Source organism: Siphateles boraxobius, unplaced genomic scaffold, assembly GCF_051911475.1.
Source record: "Siphateles boraxobius isolate OS27281-9 unplaced genomic scaffold, OSU_SipBor_1 54, whole genome shotgun sequence".
In the NCBI taxonomy this organism is placed as follows: Eukaryota; Metazoa; Chordata; class Actinopteri; order Cypriniformes; family Leuciscidae; genus Siphateles; species Siphateles boraxobius.
In genome coordinates this window covers 5,042,302-5,059,166 of record NW_027509180.1, presented here as the reverse complement: position 1 = coordinate 5,059,166, position 16,865 = coordinate 5,042,302, and the positions used below count along the sequence as shown (strand labels likewise).

At 44.9% G+C, this 16,865-nt stretch overlaps 2 protein-coding genes across 2 annotated transcripts in view; one reads left to right on the top strand and one right to left on the bottom strand.

Moving 5' to 3' along the window:
- LOC143714420 (uncharacterized) overlaps positions 1 to 16,865 on the top strand; it is a 596,609-nt gene that overhangs the window by 136,466 nt on the left and 443,278 nt on the right.
- Positions 1 to 16,865, bottom strand: part of LOC143714404 (endoplasmic reticulum metallopeptidase 1-like) — a 68,834-nt gene that overhangs the window by 27,241 nt on the left and 24,728 nt on the right. The window lies entirely within an intron of this gene.

The following is a 16,865-nucleotide window of genomic DNA, read 5'->3' as shown; positions in this document are numbered from 1 at the left end:
CACTGAGAGACAGAAACACTGAGAGACAGAAACACTGAGAGAAAGAAACACTGAGACAGAAAAACTGAGAGGCAGAAACGCTGAGAGACAGAAACACTGAGTGACAGAAACACTGAGAGACAGAAACACTGAGAGACAGAAACACTGAGAGACAGAAACACTGAGTGACAGAAACACTGAGTGGCAGAAACACCGAGAGGCAGAAACACCGAGAGGCAGAAACACTGAGAGACAGAAACACTGAGAGGCAGACACACTGGCCCTCATTTATCAAAAGTGCGTACACCAAATTTCCAGCGTACACCTGGCGTACACCCAAAACCACGGTGACTTTGATATTTATCAATATGGACGTTGGCGTACGGCACGCTCAAATCCTACGCCAGGTCAGGAGGTGGTGTACATGTACGCACGTTTTGAGTTAGTGCGGAAATGCGCAGAAAAACAATTCCTAACACCACAAAACGCACTGACAAACTAAAAGATATGAGGAGCTCTTTGCCAAAACGCGATAAACGCCATTTTTAAAAATAAATTTGTATTTTATTTCTATTAATACACTAGTGTTGTGTCTGCAAAGATGAAATTGATGATCACCATCTCCGAAGTGAACACGCCTATAGAGAGAGTAGCCTATTTCTTTTCGTTTATAATTGTTTAGTTTAAAGACATTTCAAGCTTTCTTTATAGATATATTTCTCGTGAGGCTTATACTGAGTTTCGGTTAATTTGTGATGAGATGCGCTCCAGTTCACGTGCAATGCAACGGACCGCGCCCGCGCCTCCATGTCATGACTCATGATTATATTGTCTGCTATTTGCTTCTTATTTATTAAATCCAGGCAGTTGGTTAATGAAAAAAATATTAATATTAAGATACAATTTATACAAAACGAAATTCACTTTAAAGAAAGGCTTTCTACAAAACAAAACTTAATTAAGTGGCCAAAAACATGTCTGAGCATGTCTCCCGATATATTGCGCAACCTATCTTAGCCTATGTTCACTTTTCATAATCAACATAGATGGGGAAAAAATAAGATTATAATTTTTTAACAAATATGAAACTAAATGCCCTCAGTTAATGGCTACAACACGTAGCCTAGTAGTAGGCCTGAATATTGTTATCATTACTTTTTTCAAGTTCGGCACGAATGACTATTAGACTAAATGTGTTATTAACGATTTGAATGTACTTTTAACATTGTTGTATTTAAGGACTGTATTTGATTGTTATTTTTAAATTATTTGTTTTATGTGGTGGACAATATTGGAACGTGACATTGGAAATATTTATTTTACTATTTATTTTGTTTGGCTTTTATTTATTTCATGCAGTTGCACTTATTTAATATATATTCATTTTTAGTATGAGTCCCTGATTATATGTTGCATGTTCTCTTGTTGTTGTTGTTTTTTTTAGACAAAAAATTGATGGATTTATAGCGTTTTGAAAAAAAAATACAATTAACTCTGAATTTATCATCAACAATATTGTTGTTTGATTTAATAGTAATTTTTCATGATGGTGATGGTCTTGATCTCCACGTCGGAGAAGTTTCTCTTTTTTGCCGTCTTCCGTGTGTCCATGGCGTAAAATGAGGGTGTGGGGGAAGCGGATACTTGAATATATAGGGGCGTGTTATTCTAATGACAATCGCTTTCAGCCGCGGCATTTATCAAGGGCAGGTATTGCGTACACCTGGATTTCAAAGGTACGCACAGCTTCATAAATCAGGAGGTGAGAGGAGAGTAAGCATAATCTTACGCCAACATATACGCCCGTTTCTACGCAAGAATGATAAATGAGGGCCACTGAGTGGCAGAAACACTGAGTGGCAGAAACACTGAGAGGCAAAAACACCGAGTGGCAGAAACACTGAGAGGCAGAAACACTGAGAGGCAGAAACACTGAGAGACAGAAACACTGAGACACAGAAACACTAAAGAGGCAGAAACACTGAGTGGCAGAAACACTGAGAGGCAGAAACACTGAGAGACAGAAACACTGAGAGGCAGAAACACTGAGACACAGAAACACTGAGAGGCAGAAACACTGAGTGGCAGAAACACTGAGAGGCAGAAACACTGAGTGGCAGAAACAATGAGAGGCAGAAACACTGAGAGAGAAACACTGAGAGACAGAAACACTGAGTGGCAGAAACACTGAGAGACAGAAACACTGAGAGGCAGAAACACTGAGAGACAGAAACACTGAGAGACAGAAACACTGAGTTGCAGAAACACTGAGAGACAGAAACACAGAGACAGAAACACTGAGAGGCAGAAACACTGAGAGGCAGAAACACTGAGAGGCAGAAACACTGAGAGGCAGAAACACTGAGACAGAAAAACTGAGAGGCAGAAACGCTGAGAGACAGAAACACTGAGTGACAGAAACACTGAGAGACAGAAACACTGAGACACAGAAACACTGAGTGGCAGAAACACTGAGTGGCAGAAACACTGAGAGGCAGAAACACTGAGACAGAAAAACTGAGAGGCAGAAACGCTGAGAGACAGAAACACTGAGTGACAGAAACACTGAGAGACAGAAACACTGAGAGACAGAAACATTGAGTGACAGAAACACTGAGAGACAGAAACGCTGAGAGACAGAAACACTGAGTGACAGAAACACTGAGAGACAGAAACACTGAGAGACAGAAACACTGAGTGGCAGAAACACTGAGAGGCAGAAACACTGAGACAGAAAAACTGAGAGGCAGAAACGCTGAGAGACAGAAACACTGAGTGACAGAAACACTGAGAGACAGAAACACTGAGAGACAGAAACACTGAGTGACAGAAACACTGAGTGGCAGAAACACAGAGAGGCAGAAACACCGAGAGGCAGAAACACTGAGAGACAGAAACACTGAGAGGCAGACACACTGAGAGACAGAAACACTGAGACACAGAAACACTGAGAGGCAGAAACACTGAGTGGCAGAAACACTGAGAGGCAGAAACACTGAGTGGCAGAAACAATGAGAGGCAGAAACACTGAGAGAGAAACACTGAGAGACAGAAACACTGAGTGGCAGAAACACTGAGAGACAGAAACACTGAGAGGCAGAAACACTGAGAGACAGAAACACTGAGAGACAGAAACACTGAGAGGCAGAAACACTGAGAGACAGAAACACTGAGAGACAGAAACACTGAGTGGCAGAAACACTGAGAGACAGAAACACTGAGACACAGAAACACTGAGAGGCAGAAACACTGAGTGGCAGAAACAATGAGAGGCAGAAACACTGAGAGAGAAACACTGAGAGACAGAAACACTGAGTGGCAGAAACACTTAGAGACAGAAACACTGAGAGGCAGAAACACTGAAAGACAGAAACACTGAGAGACAGAAACAGTGAGTGGCAGAAACACTGAGAGACAGAAACACAGAGACAGAAACACTGAGAGGCAGAAACACTGAGAGGCAGAAACACTGAGTGGCAGAAACACTGAGAGGCAGAAACAATGAGTGGCAGAAACACTGAGTGGCAGAAACACTGAGAGACAGAAACACTGAGAGACAGATACACTGAGAGACAGATACACTGAGAGACAGAAACACTGAGAGACAGAAACACTGAGAGGCAGAAACACTGAGAGGCAGAAACACTGAGAGACAGAAACACTGAGAGGCAGAAACACTGAGAGACAGAAACACTGAGTGGCAGAAACACTGAGAGACAGAAACACTGAGAGGCAGAAACACTGAGAGGCAGAAACACTGAGAGACAGAAACACTGAGAGACAGAAACACTGAGAGGCAGAAACACTGAGAGACAGAAACACTGAGTGGCAAAAACACTGAGAGACAGAAACACTGAGAGGCAGAAACACTGAGAGGCAGAAACACTGAGTGGCAGAAACACTGAGAGGCAGAAACACTGAGAGACAGAAACACTGAGTGGCAGAAGCACTGAGAGACAGAAACACTGAGAGGCAGAAGCACTGAGAGACAGAAACACTGAGAGACAGAAACACTGAGAGGCAGAAACACTGAGAGACAGAAACACTGAGTGGCAGAAACACTGAGAGGCAGAAACACTGAGAGACAGAAACACTGAGAGGCAGAAACACTGAGAGGCAGAAACACTGAGAGACAGAAACACTGAGAGGCAGAAACACTGAGAGACAGAAACACTGAGTGGCAAAAACACTGAGAGACAGAAACACTGAGAGGCAGAAACACTGAGAGGCAGAAACACTGAGTGGCAGAAACACTGAGAGGCAGAAACACTGAGAGACAGAAACACTGAGTGGCAGAAGCACTGAGAGACAGAAACACTGAGAGGCAGAAGCACTGAGAGACAGAAACACTGAGAGGCAGAAACACTGAGAGGCAGAAACACTGAGAGACAGAAACACTGAGAGGCAGAAACACTGAGTGGCAGAAACACTGAGAGACAGAAACACTGAGAGGCAGAAACACTGAGAGGCAGAAACACTGAGTGGCAGAAACACTGAGAGACAGAAACACTGAGAGGCAGAAACACTGAGAGACAGAAACACTGAGAGAGAAACACTGAGAGACAGAAACACTGAGTGGCAGAAACACTGAGAGACAGAAACACTGAGTGGCAGAAACCCTGAGAGACAGAAACACTGAGAGACAGAAACACTGAGTGACAGAAACACTGAGAGGCAGAAACACTGAGTGACAGAAACACTGAGAGACAGAAACACTGAGAGGCAGAAACACTGAGTGGCAGAAACACAGAGAGGCAGAAAAACCGAGAGCCAGAAACACCGAGAGACAGAAACACTGAGTGGCAGAAACACCGAGAGGCAGAAACACTGAGAGACAGAAACACTGAGAGGCAGAAACACTGAGTGGCAGACACACTGAAAGGCAGAAACACTGAGAGACAGAAACAATGAGAGGCAGAAACACTGAGAGAGAAACACTGAGAGACAGAAACACTGAGTGGCAGAAACACTGAGAGACAGAAACACTGTGTGGCAGAAACACTGAGAGGCAGAAACACTGAGAGACAGAAACACTGAGAGACAGAAACACTGAGTGACAGAAACACTGATAGGCAGAAACACTGAGTGGCAGAAACGCTGAGAGACAGAAACACTGAGTGACAGAAACACTGAGAGACAGAAACACTGAGAGACAGAAACATTGAGTGACAGAAACACTGAGAGACAGAAACGCTGAGAGACAGAAACACTGAGTGACAGAAACACTGAGAGACAGAAACACTGAGAGACAGAAACACTGAGTGGCAGAAACACTGAGAGGCAGAAACACTGAGACAGAAAAACTGAGAGGCAGAAACGCTGAGAGACAGAAACACTGAGTGACAGAAACACTGAGAGACAGAAACACTGAGAGACAGAAACACTGAGAGACAGAAACAATGACTGGCAGAAACACCGAGAGGCAGAAACACTGAGAGGCAGAAACACTGAGAGACAGAAACACTGAGAGGCAGACACACTGAGAGACAGAAACACTGAGAGGCAGAAACACTGAGTGGCAGAAACACTGAGAGGCAGAAACACTGAGTGGCAGAAACAATGAGAGGCAGAAACACTGAGAGAGAAACACTGAGAGACAGAAAAACTGAGTGGCAGAAACACTGAGAGACAGAAACACTGAGAGGCAGAAACACTGAGAGACAGAAACACTGAGAGGCAGAAACACTGAGAGACAGAAACACTGAGAGACAGAAACACTGAGTGGCAGAAACACTGAGAGACAGAAACACTGAGACACAGAAACACTGAGAGGCAGAAACACTGAGTGGCAGAAACAATGAGAGGCAGAAACACTGAGAGAGAAACACTGAGAGACAGAAACACTGAGTGGCAGAAACACTGAGAGACAGAGACACTGAGAGGCAGAAACACTGAAAGACAGAAACACTGAGAGACAGAAACAGTGAGTGGCAGAAACACTGAGAGACAGAAACACAGAGACAGAAACACTGAGAGGCAGAAACACTGAGAGGCAGAAACACTGAGTGGCAGAAACACTGAGAGGCAGAAACAATGAGTGGCAGAAACACTGAGTGGCAGAAACACTGAGAGACAGAAACACTGAGAGGCAGAAACACTGAGAGGCAGAAACACTGAGAGGCAGAAACACTGAGAGGCAGAAACACTGAGAGACAGAAACACTGAGTGGCAGAAACACTGAGAGACAGAAACACTGAGAGGCAGAAACACTGAGAGACAGAAACACTGAGTGGCAGAAACACTGAGAGGCAGAAACACTGAGAGACAGAAACACTGAGAGGCAGAAACACTGAGAGGCAGAAACACTGAGAGACAGAAACACTGAGAGGCAGAAACACTGAGAGACAGAAACACTGAGTGGCAGAAACACTGAGAGACAGAAACACTGAGAGGCAGAAACACTGAGAGACAGAAACACTGAGAGGCAGAAACACTGAGTGGCAGAAACACTGAGAGGCAGAAACACTGAGAGACAGAAACACTGAGTGGCAGAAGCACTGAGAGACAGAAACACTGAGAGGCAGAAGCACTGAGAGACAGAAACACTGAGAGGCAAAAACACTGAGAGGCAGAAACACTGAGAGACAGAAACACTGAGAGGCAGAAACACTGAGTGGCAGAAACACTGAGAGACAGAAACACTGAGAGGCAGAAACACTGAGAGGCAGAAACACTGAGTGGCAGAAACACTGAGAGACAGAAACACTGAGAGGCAGAAACACTGAGAGACAGAAACACTGAGAGAGAAACACTGAGAGACAGAAACACTGAGTGGCAGAAACACTGAGAGACAGAAACACTGAGTGGCAGAAACCCTGAGAGACAGAAACACTGAGAGACAGAAACACTGAGTGACAGAAACACTGAGAGGCAGAAACACTGAGTGACAGAAACACTGAAAGACAGAAACACTGAGTGGCAGAAACACTGAGAGGCAGAAACACTGAGTGGCAGAAACAATGAGAGGCAGAAACACTGAGAGAGAAACACTGAGAGACAGAAACACTGAGTGGCAGAAACACTGAGAGACAGAAACACTGAGAGGCAGAAACACTGAGAGACAGAAACACTGAGAGACAGAAACACTGAGTTGCAGAAACACTGAGAGACAGAAACACAGAGACAGAAACACTGAGAGGCAGAAACACTGAGAGGCAGAAACACTGAGTGGCAGAAACACTGAGAGGCAGAAACACTGAGACAGAAAAACTGAGAGGCAGAAACGCTGAGAGACAGAAACACTGAGTGACAGAAACACTGAGAGACAGAAACACTGAGACACAGAAACACTGAGTGGCAGAAACACTGAGTGGCAGAAACACTGAGAGGCAGAAACACTGAGACAGAAAAACTGAGAGGCAGAAACGCTGAGAGACAGAAACACTGAGTGACAGAAACACTGAGAGACAGAAACACTGAGAGACAGAAACATTGAGTGACAGAAACACTGAGAGACAGAAACGCTGAGAGACAGAAACACTGAGTGACAGAAACACTGAGAGACAGAAACACTGAGAGACAGAAACACTGAGTGGCAGAAACACTGAGAGGCAGAAACACTGAGACAGAAAAACTGAGAGGCAGAAACGCTGAGAGACAGAAACACTGAGTGACAGAAACACTGAGAGACAGAAACACTGAGAGACAGAAACACTGAGTGACAGAAACACTGAGTGGCAGAAACACCGAGAGGCAGAAACACCAATAGGCAGAAACAATGAGAGACAGAAACACTGAGAGGCAGACACACTGAGAGACAGAAACACTGAGACACAGAAACACTGAGAGGCAGAAACACTGAGTGGCAGAAACACTGAGAGGCAGAAACACTGAGTGGCAGAAACAATGAGAGGCAGAAACACTGAGAGACAGAAACACTGAGTGGCAGAAACACTGAGAGACAGAAACACTGAGAGGCAGAAACACTGAGAGACAGAAACACTGAGAGACAGAAACACTGAGAGGCAGAAACACTGAGAGACAGAAACACTGAGAGACAGAAACACTGAGTGGCAGAAACACTGAGAGACAGAAACACTGAGACACAGAAACACTGAGAGGCAGAAACACTGAGTGGCAGAAACAATGAGAGGCAGAAACACTGAGAGAGAAAAACTGAGAGACAGAAACACTGAGTGGCAGAAACACTGAGAGACAGAAACACTGAGAGGCAGAAACACTGAAAGACAGAAACACTGAGAGACAGAAACAGTGAGTGGCAGAAACACTGAGAGACAGAAACACAGAGACAGAAACACTGAGAGGCAGAAACACTGAGAGGCAGAAACACTGAGTGGCAGAAACACTGAGAGGCAGAAACAATGAGTGGCAGAAACACTGAGTGGCAGAAACACTGAGAGACAGAAACACTGAGAGACAGATACACTGAGAGACAGATACACTGAGAGACAGAAACACTGAGAGACAGAAACACTGAGAGGCAGAAACACTGAGAGGCAGAAACACTGAGAGACAGAAACACTGAGAGGCAGAAACACTGAGAGACAGAAACACTGAGTGGCAGAAACACTGAGAGACAGAAACACTGAGAGGCAGAAACACTGAGAGGCAGAAACACTGAGAGACAGAAACACTGAGTGGCAGAAACACTGAGAGGCAGAAACACTGAGAGACAGAAACACTGAGAGGCAGAAACACTGAGAGGCAGAAATACTGAGAGACAGAAACACTGAGAGGCAGAAACACTGAGAGACAGAAACACTGAGTGGCAAAAACACTGAGAGACAGAAACACTGAGAGGCAGAAACACTGAGAGGCAGAAACACTGAGTGGCAGAAACACTGAGAGGCAGAAACACTGAGAGACAGAAACACTGAGTGGCAGAAGCACTGAGAGACAGAAACACTGAGAGGCAGAAGCACTGAGAGACAGAAACACTGAGAGGCAGAAACACTGAGAGGCAGAAACACTGAGAGACAGAAACACTGAGAGGCAGAAACACTGAGTGGCAGAAACACTGAGAGACAGAAAAACTGAGAGGCAGAAACACTGAGAGGCAGAAACACTGAGTGGCAGAAACACTGAGAGACAGAAACACTGAGAGGCAGAAACACTGAGAGACAGAAACACTGAGAGAGAAACACTGAGAGACAGAAACACTGAGTGGCAGAAACACTGAGAGACAGAAACACTGAGTGGCAGAAACCCTGAGAGACAGAAACACTGAGAGACAGAAACACTGAGTGACAGAAACACTGAGAGGCAGAAACACTGAGTGACAGAAACACTGAGAGACAGAAACACTGAGAGGCAGAAACACTGAGTGGCAGAAACACAGAGAGGCAGAAAAACCGAGAGCCAGAAACACCGAGAGACAGAAACACTGAGTGGCAGAAACACCGAGAGGCAGAAACACTGAGAGACAGAAACACTGAGAGGCAGAAACACTGAGTGGCAGAAACACTGAAAGGCAGAAACACTGAGAGACAGAAACAATGAGAGGCAGAAACACTGAGAGAGAAACACTGAGAGACAGAAACACTGAGTGGCAGAAACACTGAGAGACAGAAACACTGTGTGGCAGAAACACTGAGAGGCAGAAACACTGAGAGACAGAAACACTGAGAGACAGAAACACTGAGTGACAGAAACACTGATAGGCAGAAACACTGAGTGGCAGAAACGCTGAGAGACAGAAACACTGAGTGACAGAAACACTGAGAGACAGAAACACTGAGAGACAGAAACATTGAGTGACAGAAACACTGAGAGACAGAAACACTGAGAGAGAAACACTGAGAGACAGAAACACTGAGTGGCAGAAACACTGAGAGACAGAGACACTGAGAGGCAGAAACACTGAAAGACAGAAACACTGAGAGACAGAAACAGTGAGTGGCAGAAACACTGAGAGACAGAAACACAGAGACAGAAACACTGAGAGGCAGAAACACTGAGAGGCAGAAACACTGAGTGGCAGAAACACTGAGAGGCAGAAACAATGAGTGGCAGAAACACTGAGTGGCAGAAACACTGAGAGACAGAAACACTGAGAGGCAGAAACACTGAGTGGCAGAAACACTGAGAGGCAGAAACACTGAGAGGCAGAAACACTGAGAGACAGAAACACTGAGTGGCAGAAACACTGAGAGACAGAAACACTGAGAGGCAGAAACACTGAGAGGCAGAAACACTGAGTGGCAGAAACACTGAGAGGCAGAAACACTGAGAGACAGAAACACTGAGTGGCAGAAGCACTGAGAGACAGAAACACTGAGAGGCAGAAGCACTGAGAGACAGAAACACTGAGAGGCAGAAACACTGAGAGGCAGAAACACTGAGAGACAGAAACACTGAGAGGCAGAAACACTGAGTGGCAGAAACACTGAGAGACAGAAACACTGAGAGGCAGAAACACTGAGAGGCAGAAACACTGAGTGGCAGAAACACTGAGAGAGAGAAACACTGAGAGGCAGAAACACTGAGAGACAGAAACACTGAGAGAGAAACACTGAGAGACAGAAACACTGAGTGGCAGAAACACTGAGAGACAGAAACACTGAGTGGCAGAAACCCTGAGAGACAGAAACACTGAGAGACAGAAACACTGAGTGACAGAAACACTGAGAGGCAGAAACACTGAGTGACAGAAACACTGAGAGACAGAAACACTGAGAGGCAGAAACACTGAGTGGCAGAAACACAGAGAGGCAGAAAAACCGAGAGCCAGAAACACCGAGAGACAGAAACACTGAGTGGCAGAAACACCGAGAGGCAGAAACACTGAGAGACAGAAACACTGAGAGGCAGAAACACTGAGTGGCAGAAACACTGAAAGGCAGAAACACTGAGAGACAGAAACAATGAGAGGCAGAAACACTGAGAGAGAAACACTGAGAGACAGAAACACTGAGTGGCAGAAACACTGAGAGACAGAAACACTGTGTGGCAGAAACACTGAGAGGCAGAAACACTGAGAGACAGAAACACTGAGAGACAGAAACACTGAGTGACAGAAACTCTGATAGGCAGAAACACTGAGTGGCAGAAACGCTGAGAGACAGAAACACTGAGTGACAGAAACACTGAGAGACAGAAACACTGAGAGACAGAAACATTGAGTGACAGAAACACTGAGAGACAGAAACGCTGAGAGACAGAAACACTGAGTGACAGAAACACTGAGAGACAGAAACACTGAGAGACAGAAACACTGAGTGGCAGAAACACTGAGAGGCAGAAACACTGAGACAGAAAAACTGAGAGGCAGAAACGCTGAGAGACAGAAACACTGAGTGACAGAAACACTGAGAGACAGAAACACTGAGAGACAGAAACACTGAGTGACAGAAACACTGACTGGCAGAAACACCGAGAGGCAGAAACACCGAGAGGCAGAAACACTGAGAGACAGAAACACTGAGAGGCAGACACACTGAGAGACAGAAACACTGAGAGGCAGAAACACTGAGTGGCAGGAACACTGAGAGGCAGAAACACTGAGTGGCAGAAACAATGAGAGGCAGAAACACTGAGAGACAGAAACACTGAGTGGCAGAAACACTGAGTGGCAGAAACACTGAGAGACAGAAACACTGAGAGGCAGAAACACTGAGAGACAGAAACACTGAGAGGCAGAAACACTGAGAGACAGAAACACTGAGAGACAGAAACACTGAGTGGCAGAAACACTGAGAGACAGAATCACTGAGACACAGAAACACTGAGAGGCAGAAACACTGAGTGGCAGAAACAATGAGAGGCAGAAACACTGAGAGAGAAACACTGAGAGACAGAAACACTGAGTGGCAGAAACACTGAGAGACAGAGACACTGAGAGGCAGAAACACTGAAAGACAGAAACACTGAGAGACAGAAACAGTGAGTGGCAGAAACACTGAGAGACAGAAACACAGAGACAGAAACACTGAGAGGCAGAAACACTGAGAGGCAGAAACACTGAGTGGCAGAAACACTGAGAGGCAGAAACAATGAGTGGCAGAAACACTGAGTGGCAGAAACACTGAGAGACAGAAACACTGAGAGGCAGAAACACTGAGAGGCAGAAACACTGAGAGGCAGAAACACTGAGAGGCAGAAACACTGAGAGACAGAAACACTGAGTGGCAGAAACACTGAGAGACAGAAACACTGAGAGGCAGAAACACTGAGAGGCAGAAACACTGAGAGACAGAAACACTGAGTGGCAGAAACACTGAGAGGCAGAAACACTGAGAGACAGAAACACTGAGAGGCAGAAACACTGAGAGGCAGAAACACTGAGAGACAGAAACACTGAGAGGCAGAAACACTGAGAGACAGAAACACTGAGTGGCAGAAACACTGAGAGACAGAAACACTGAGAGGCAGAAACACTGAGAGACAGAAACACTGAGAGGCAGAAACACTGAGTGGCAGAAACACTGAGAGGCAGAAACACTGAGAGACAGAAACACTGAGTGGCAGAAGCACTGAGAGACAGAAACACTGAGAGGCAGAAGCACTGAGAGACAGAAACACTGAGAGGCAGAAACACTGAGAGGCAGAAACACTGAGAGACAGAAACACTGAGAGGCAGAAACACTGAGTGGCAGAAACACTGAGAGACAGAAACACTGAGAGGCAGAAACACTGAGAGGCAGAAACACTGAGTGGCAGAAACACTGAGAGACAGAAACACTGAGAGGCAGAAACACTGAGAGACAGAAACACTGAGAGAGAAACACTGAGAGACAGAAACACTGAGTGGCAGAAACACTGAGAGACAGAAACACTGAGTGGCAGAAACCCTGAGAGACAGAAACACTGAGAGACAGAAACACTGAGTGACAGAAACACTGAGAGGCAGAAACACTGAGTGACAGAAACACTGAGAGACAGAAACACTGAGAGGCAGAAACACTGAGTGGCAGAAACACAGAGAGGCAGAAAAACCGAGAGCCAGAAACACCGAGAGACAGAAACACTGAGTGGCAGAAACACCGAGAGGCAGAAACACTGAGAGACAGAAACACTGAGAGGCAGAAACACTGAGTGGCAGAAACACTGAAAGGCAGAAACACTGAGAGACAGAAACAATGAGAGGCAGAAACACTGAGAGAGAAACACTGAGAGACAGAAACACTGAGTGGCAGAAACACTGAGAGACAGAAACACTGTGTGGCAGAAACACTGAGAGGCAGAAACAATGAGAGACAGAAACACTGAGAGACAGAAACACTGAGTGACAGAAACACTGATAGGCAGAAACACTGAGTGGCAGAAACGCTGAGAGACAGAAACACTGAGTGGCAGAAACACTGAGAGGCAGAAACACTGAGAGACAGAAACACTGAGAGACAGAAACACCGAGAGGCAGAAACACTGAGAGACAGAAACACTGAGAGACAGAAACACTGAGAGACAGAAACACTGAGAGGCAGAAACACTGAGTGGCAGAAACACTGAGAGACAGAAACACTGAGAGGCAGAAACACTGAGAGACAGAAACACTGAGAGAGAAACACTGAGAGACAGAAACACTGAGTGGCAGAAACACTGAGAGACAGAAACACTGAGTGGCAGAAACCCTGAGAGACAGAAACACTGAGAGACAGAAACACTGAGTGACAGAAACACTGAGAGGCAGAAACACTGAGTGACAGAAACACTGAGAGACAGAAACACTGAGAGGCAGAAACACAGAGAGGCAGAAAAACCGAGAGGCAGAAACACCGAGAGACAGAAACACTGAGTGGCAGAAACACCGAGAGGCAGAAACACTGAGAGACAGAAACACTGAGAGGCAGAAACACTGAGTGGCAGAAACACTGAAAGGCAGAAACACTGAGAGACAGAAACAATGAGAGGCAGAAACACTGAGAGAGAAACACTGAGAGACAGAAACACTGAGTGGCAGAAACACTGAGAGACAGAAACACTGTGTGGCAGAAACACTGAGAGGCAGAAACACTGAGAGACAGAAACACTGAGAGACAGAAACACTGAGTGACAGAAACACTGATAGGCAGAAACACTGAGTGGCAGAAACGCTGAGAGACAGAAACACTGAGTGGCAGAAACACTGAGAGGCAGAAACACTGAGAGACAGAAACACTGAGAGACAGAAACACCGAGTGGCAGAAACACCGAGAGGCAGAAACACTGAGAGACAGAAACACTGAGAGGCAGACACACTGGCCCTCATTTATCAAAAGTGCGTACACCAAATTTCCAGCATACACCTGGCGTACACCCAAAACCACGGTGACTTTGATATTTATCAATATGGACGTTGGCGTACGGCATGCTCAAATCCTACGCCAGGTCAGGAGGTGGTGTACATGTACGCACGTTTTGAGTTAGTGCGGAAATGTGCAGAAAAACAATTCCTAACACCACAAAACGCACTGACAAACTAAAAGATATGAGGAGCTCTTTGCCAAAACGCGATAAACGCCATTTTTAAAAATAAATTTGTATTTTATTTCTATTAATACACTAGTGTTGTGTCTGCAAAGATGAAATTGATGATCACCATCTCCGAAGTGAACACGGCTATAGAGAGAGTAGCCTATTTCTTTTCGTTTATAATTGTTTCGTTTAAAGACATTTCAAGCTTTCTTTATAGATATATTTCTCGTGAGGCTTATACTGAGTTTCGGTTAATTTGTGATGAGATGCACTCCAGTTCACGTGCAATGCAACGGACCGCGCCCGCGCCTCCATGTCATGACTCATGATTATATTGTCTGCTATTTGCTTCTTATTTATTAAATCCAGGCAGTTGGTTAATGAAAAAAATATTAATATTAAGATACAATTTATACAAAACGAAATTCACTTTAAAGAAAGGCTTTCTACAAAACAAAACTTAATTAAGTGGCCAAAAACATGTCTGAGCATGTCTCCCGATATATTGCGCATCCTATCTTAGCCTATGTTAACTTTTCATAATCAACATAGATGGGGAAAAAATAAGATTATAATTTTTTAACAAATATGAAACTAAATGCCCTCAGTTAATGGCTACAACACGTAGCCTAATAGTAGGCCTGAATATTGTTATCATTACTTTTTTCAAGTTCGGCACGAATGACTATTAGCCTAAATGTGTTATTAACGATTTGAATGTACTTTTAACATTGTTGTATTTAAGGACTGTATTTGTGTGTTATTCTTAATTTATTTGTTTTATGTGGTGGACAATATTGGAACGTGACATTGGAAATATTTATTTTACTATTTATTTTGTTTGGCTTTTATTTCATGCAGTTGCACTTATTTAATATATATTCATTTATAGTATGAGTCCCTGATTATATGTTGCATGTTCTCTTGTTGTTGTTGTTTTTTTTAGACAAAAAATGGATGGGTTTATAGCGTTTTGAAAAAAAAATACAATTAACTCTGAATTTATCATCAACAATATTGTTGTTTGATTTAATAATAATTTTTCATGATGGTGATGGTCTTGATCTCCACGTCGGAGAAGTTTCTCTTTTTTGCCGTCTTCCGTGTGTCCATGGCGTAAAATGAGAGTGTGGGGGAAGCGGATACTTGAATATATAGGGGCGTGTTATTCTAATGACAATCGCTTTCAGCCGGGGCATTTATCAAGGGCAGGTATTGCGTACACCTGGATTTCAAAGGTACGCACAGCTTCATAAATCAGGAGGTGAGAGGAGTGTAAGCATAATCTTACACCAACATATACGCCCGTTTCTACGCAAGAATGATAAATGAGGGCCACTGAGTGGCAGAAACACTGAGTGGCAGAAACACTGAGAGGCAGAAACACCGAGTGGCAGAAACACTGAGTGGCAGAAACACTGAGAGGCAGAAACACTGAGAGACAGAAACACTGAGAGGCAGAAACACTGAGACACAGAAACACTGAGAGGCAGAAACACTGAGTGGCAGAAACACTGAGAGGCAGAAACACTGAGTGGCAGAAACAATGAGAGGCAGAAACACTGAGAGAGAAACACTGAGAGACAGAAACACTGAGTGGCAGAAACACTGAGAGAGAAACACTGAGAGACAGAAACACTGAGTGGCAGAAACACTGAGAGACAGAAACACTGAGAGGCAGAAACACAGAGACAGAAACACTGAGAGACAGAAACACTGAGTGGCAGAAACACTGAGAGACAGAAACACTGAGAGGCAGAAACACTGAGAGGCAGAAACACTGAGTGGCAGAAACACTGAGAGTTAGAAACAATGAGAGGCAGAAACACTGAGTGGCAGAAACACTGAGAGACAGAAACACTGAGAGGCAGAAACACTGAGAGGCAGAAACACTGAGAGGCAGAAACACTGAGAGGCAGAAATACTGAGAGACAGAAACACTGAGAGGCAGAAACACTGAGAGGCAGAAACACTGAGAGACAAAAACACTGAGAGGCAGAAACACTGAGAGACAGAAACACTGAGAGGCAGAAACACTGAGAGACAGAAACACTGAGTGGCAGAAACACTGAGAGACAGAAACACTGAGTGGCAGAAACACTGAGTGGCAGAAACACTGAGAGGCAGAAACACTGAGTGGCGAAACACTGAGAGGCAGAAACACTGAGAGGCAGAAACACTGAGAGGCAGAAACACTGAGAGACAGAAACACTGAGAGGCAGAAACACTGAGTGGCAGAAACACTGAGAGACAGAAACACAGAGACAGAAACACTGAGAGGCAGAAACACTGAGAGGCAGAAACACTGAGTGGCAGAAACACTGAGAGGCAGAAACAATGAGAGGCAGAAACACTGAGTGGCAGAAACACTGAGAGGCAGAAACACTGAGAGGCAGAAACACTGAGAGGCAGAAACACTGAGAGGCAGAAACACTGAGAGACAGAAACACTGAGAGGCAGAAACACTGAGAGGCAGAAACACTGAGAGACAGAAACACTGAGAGGCAGAAACACTGAGAGACAGAAACACTGAG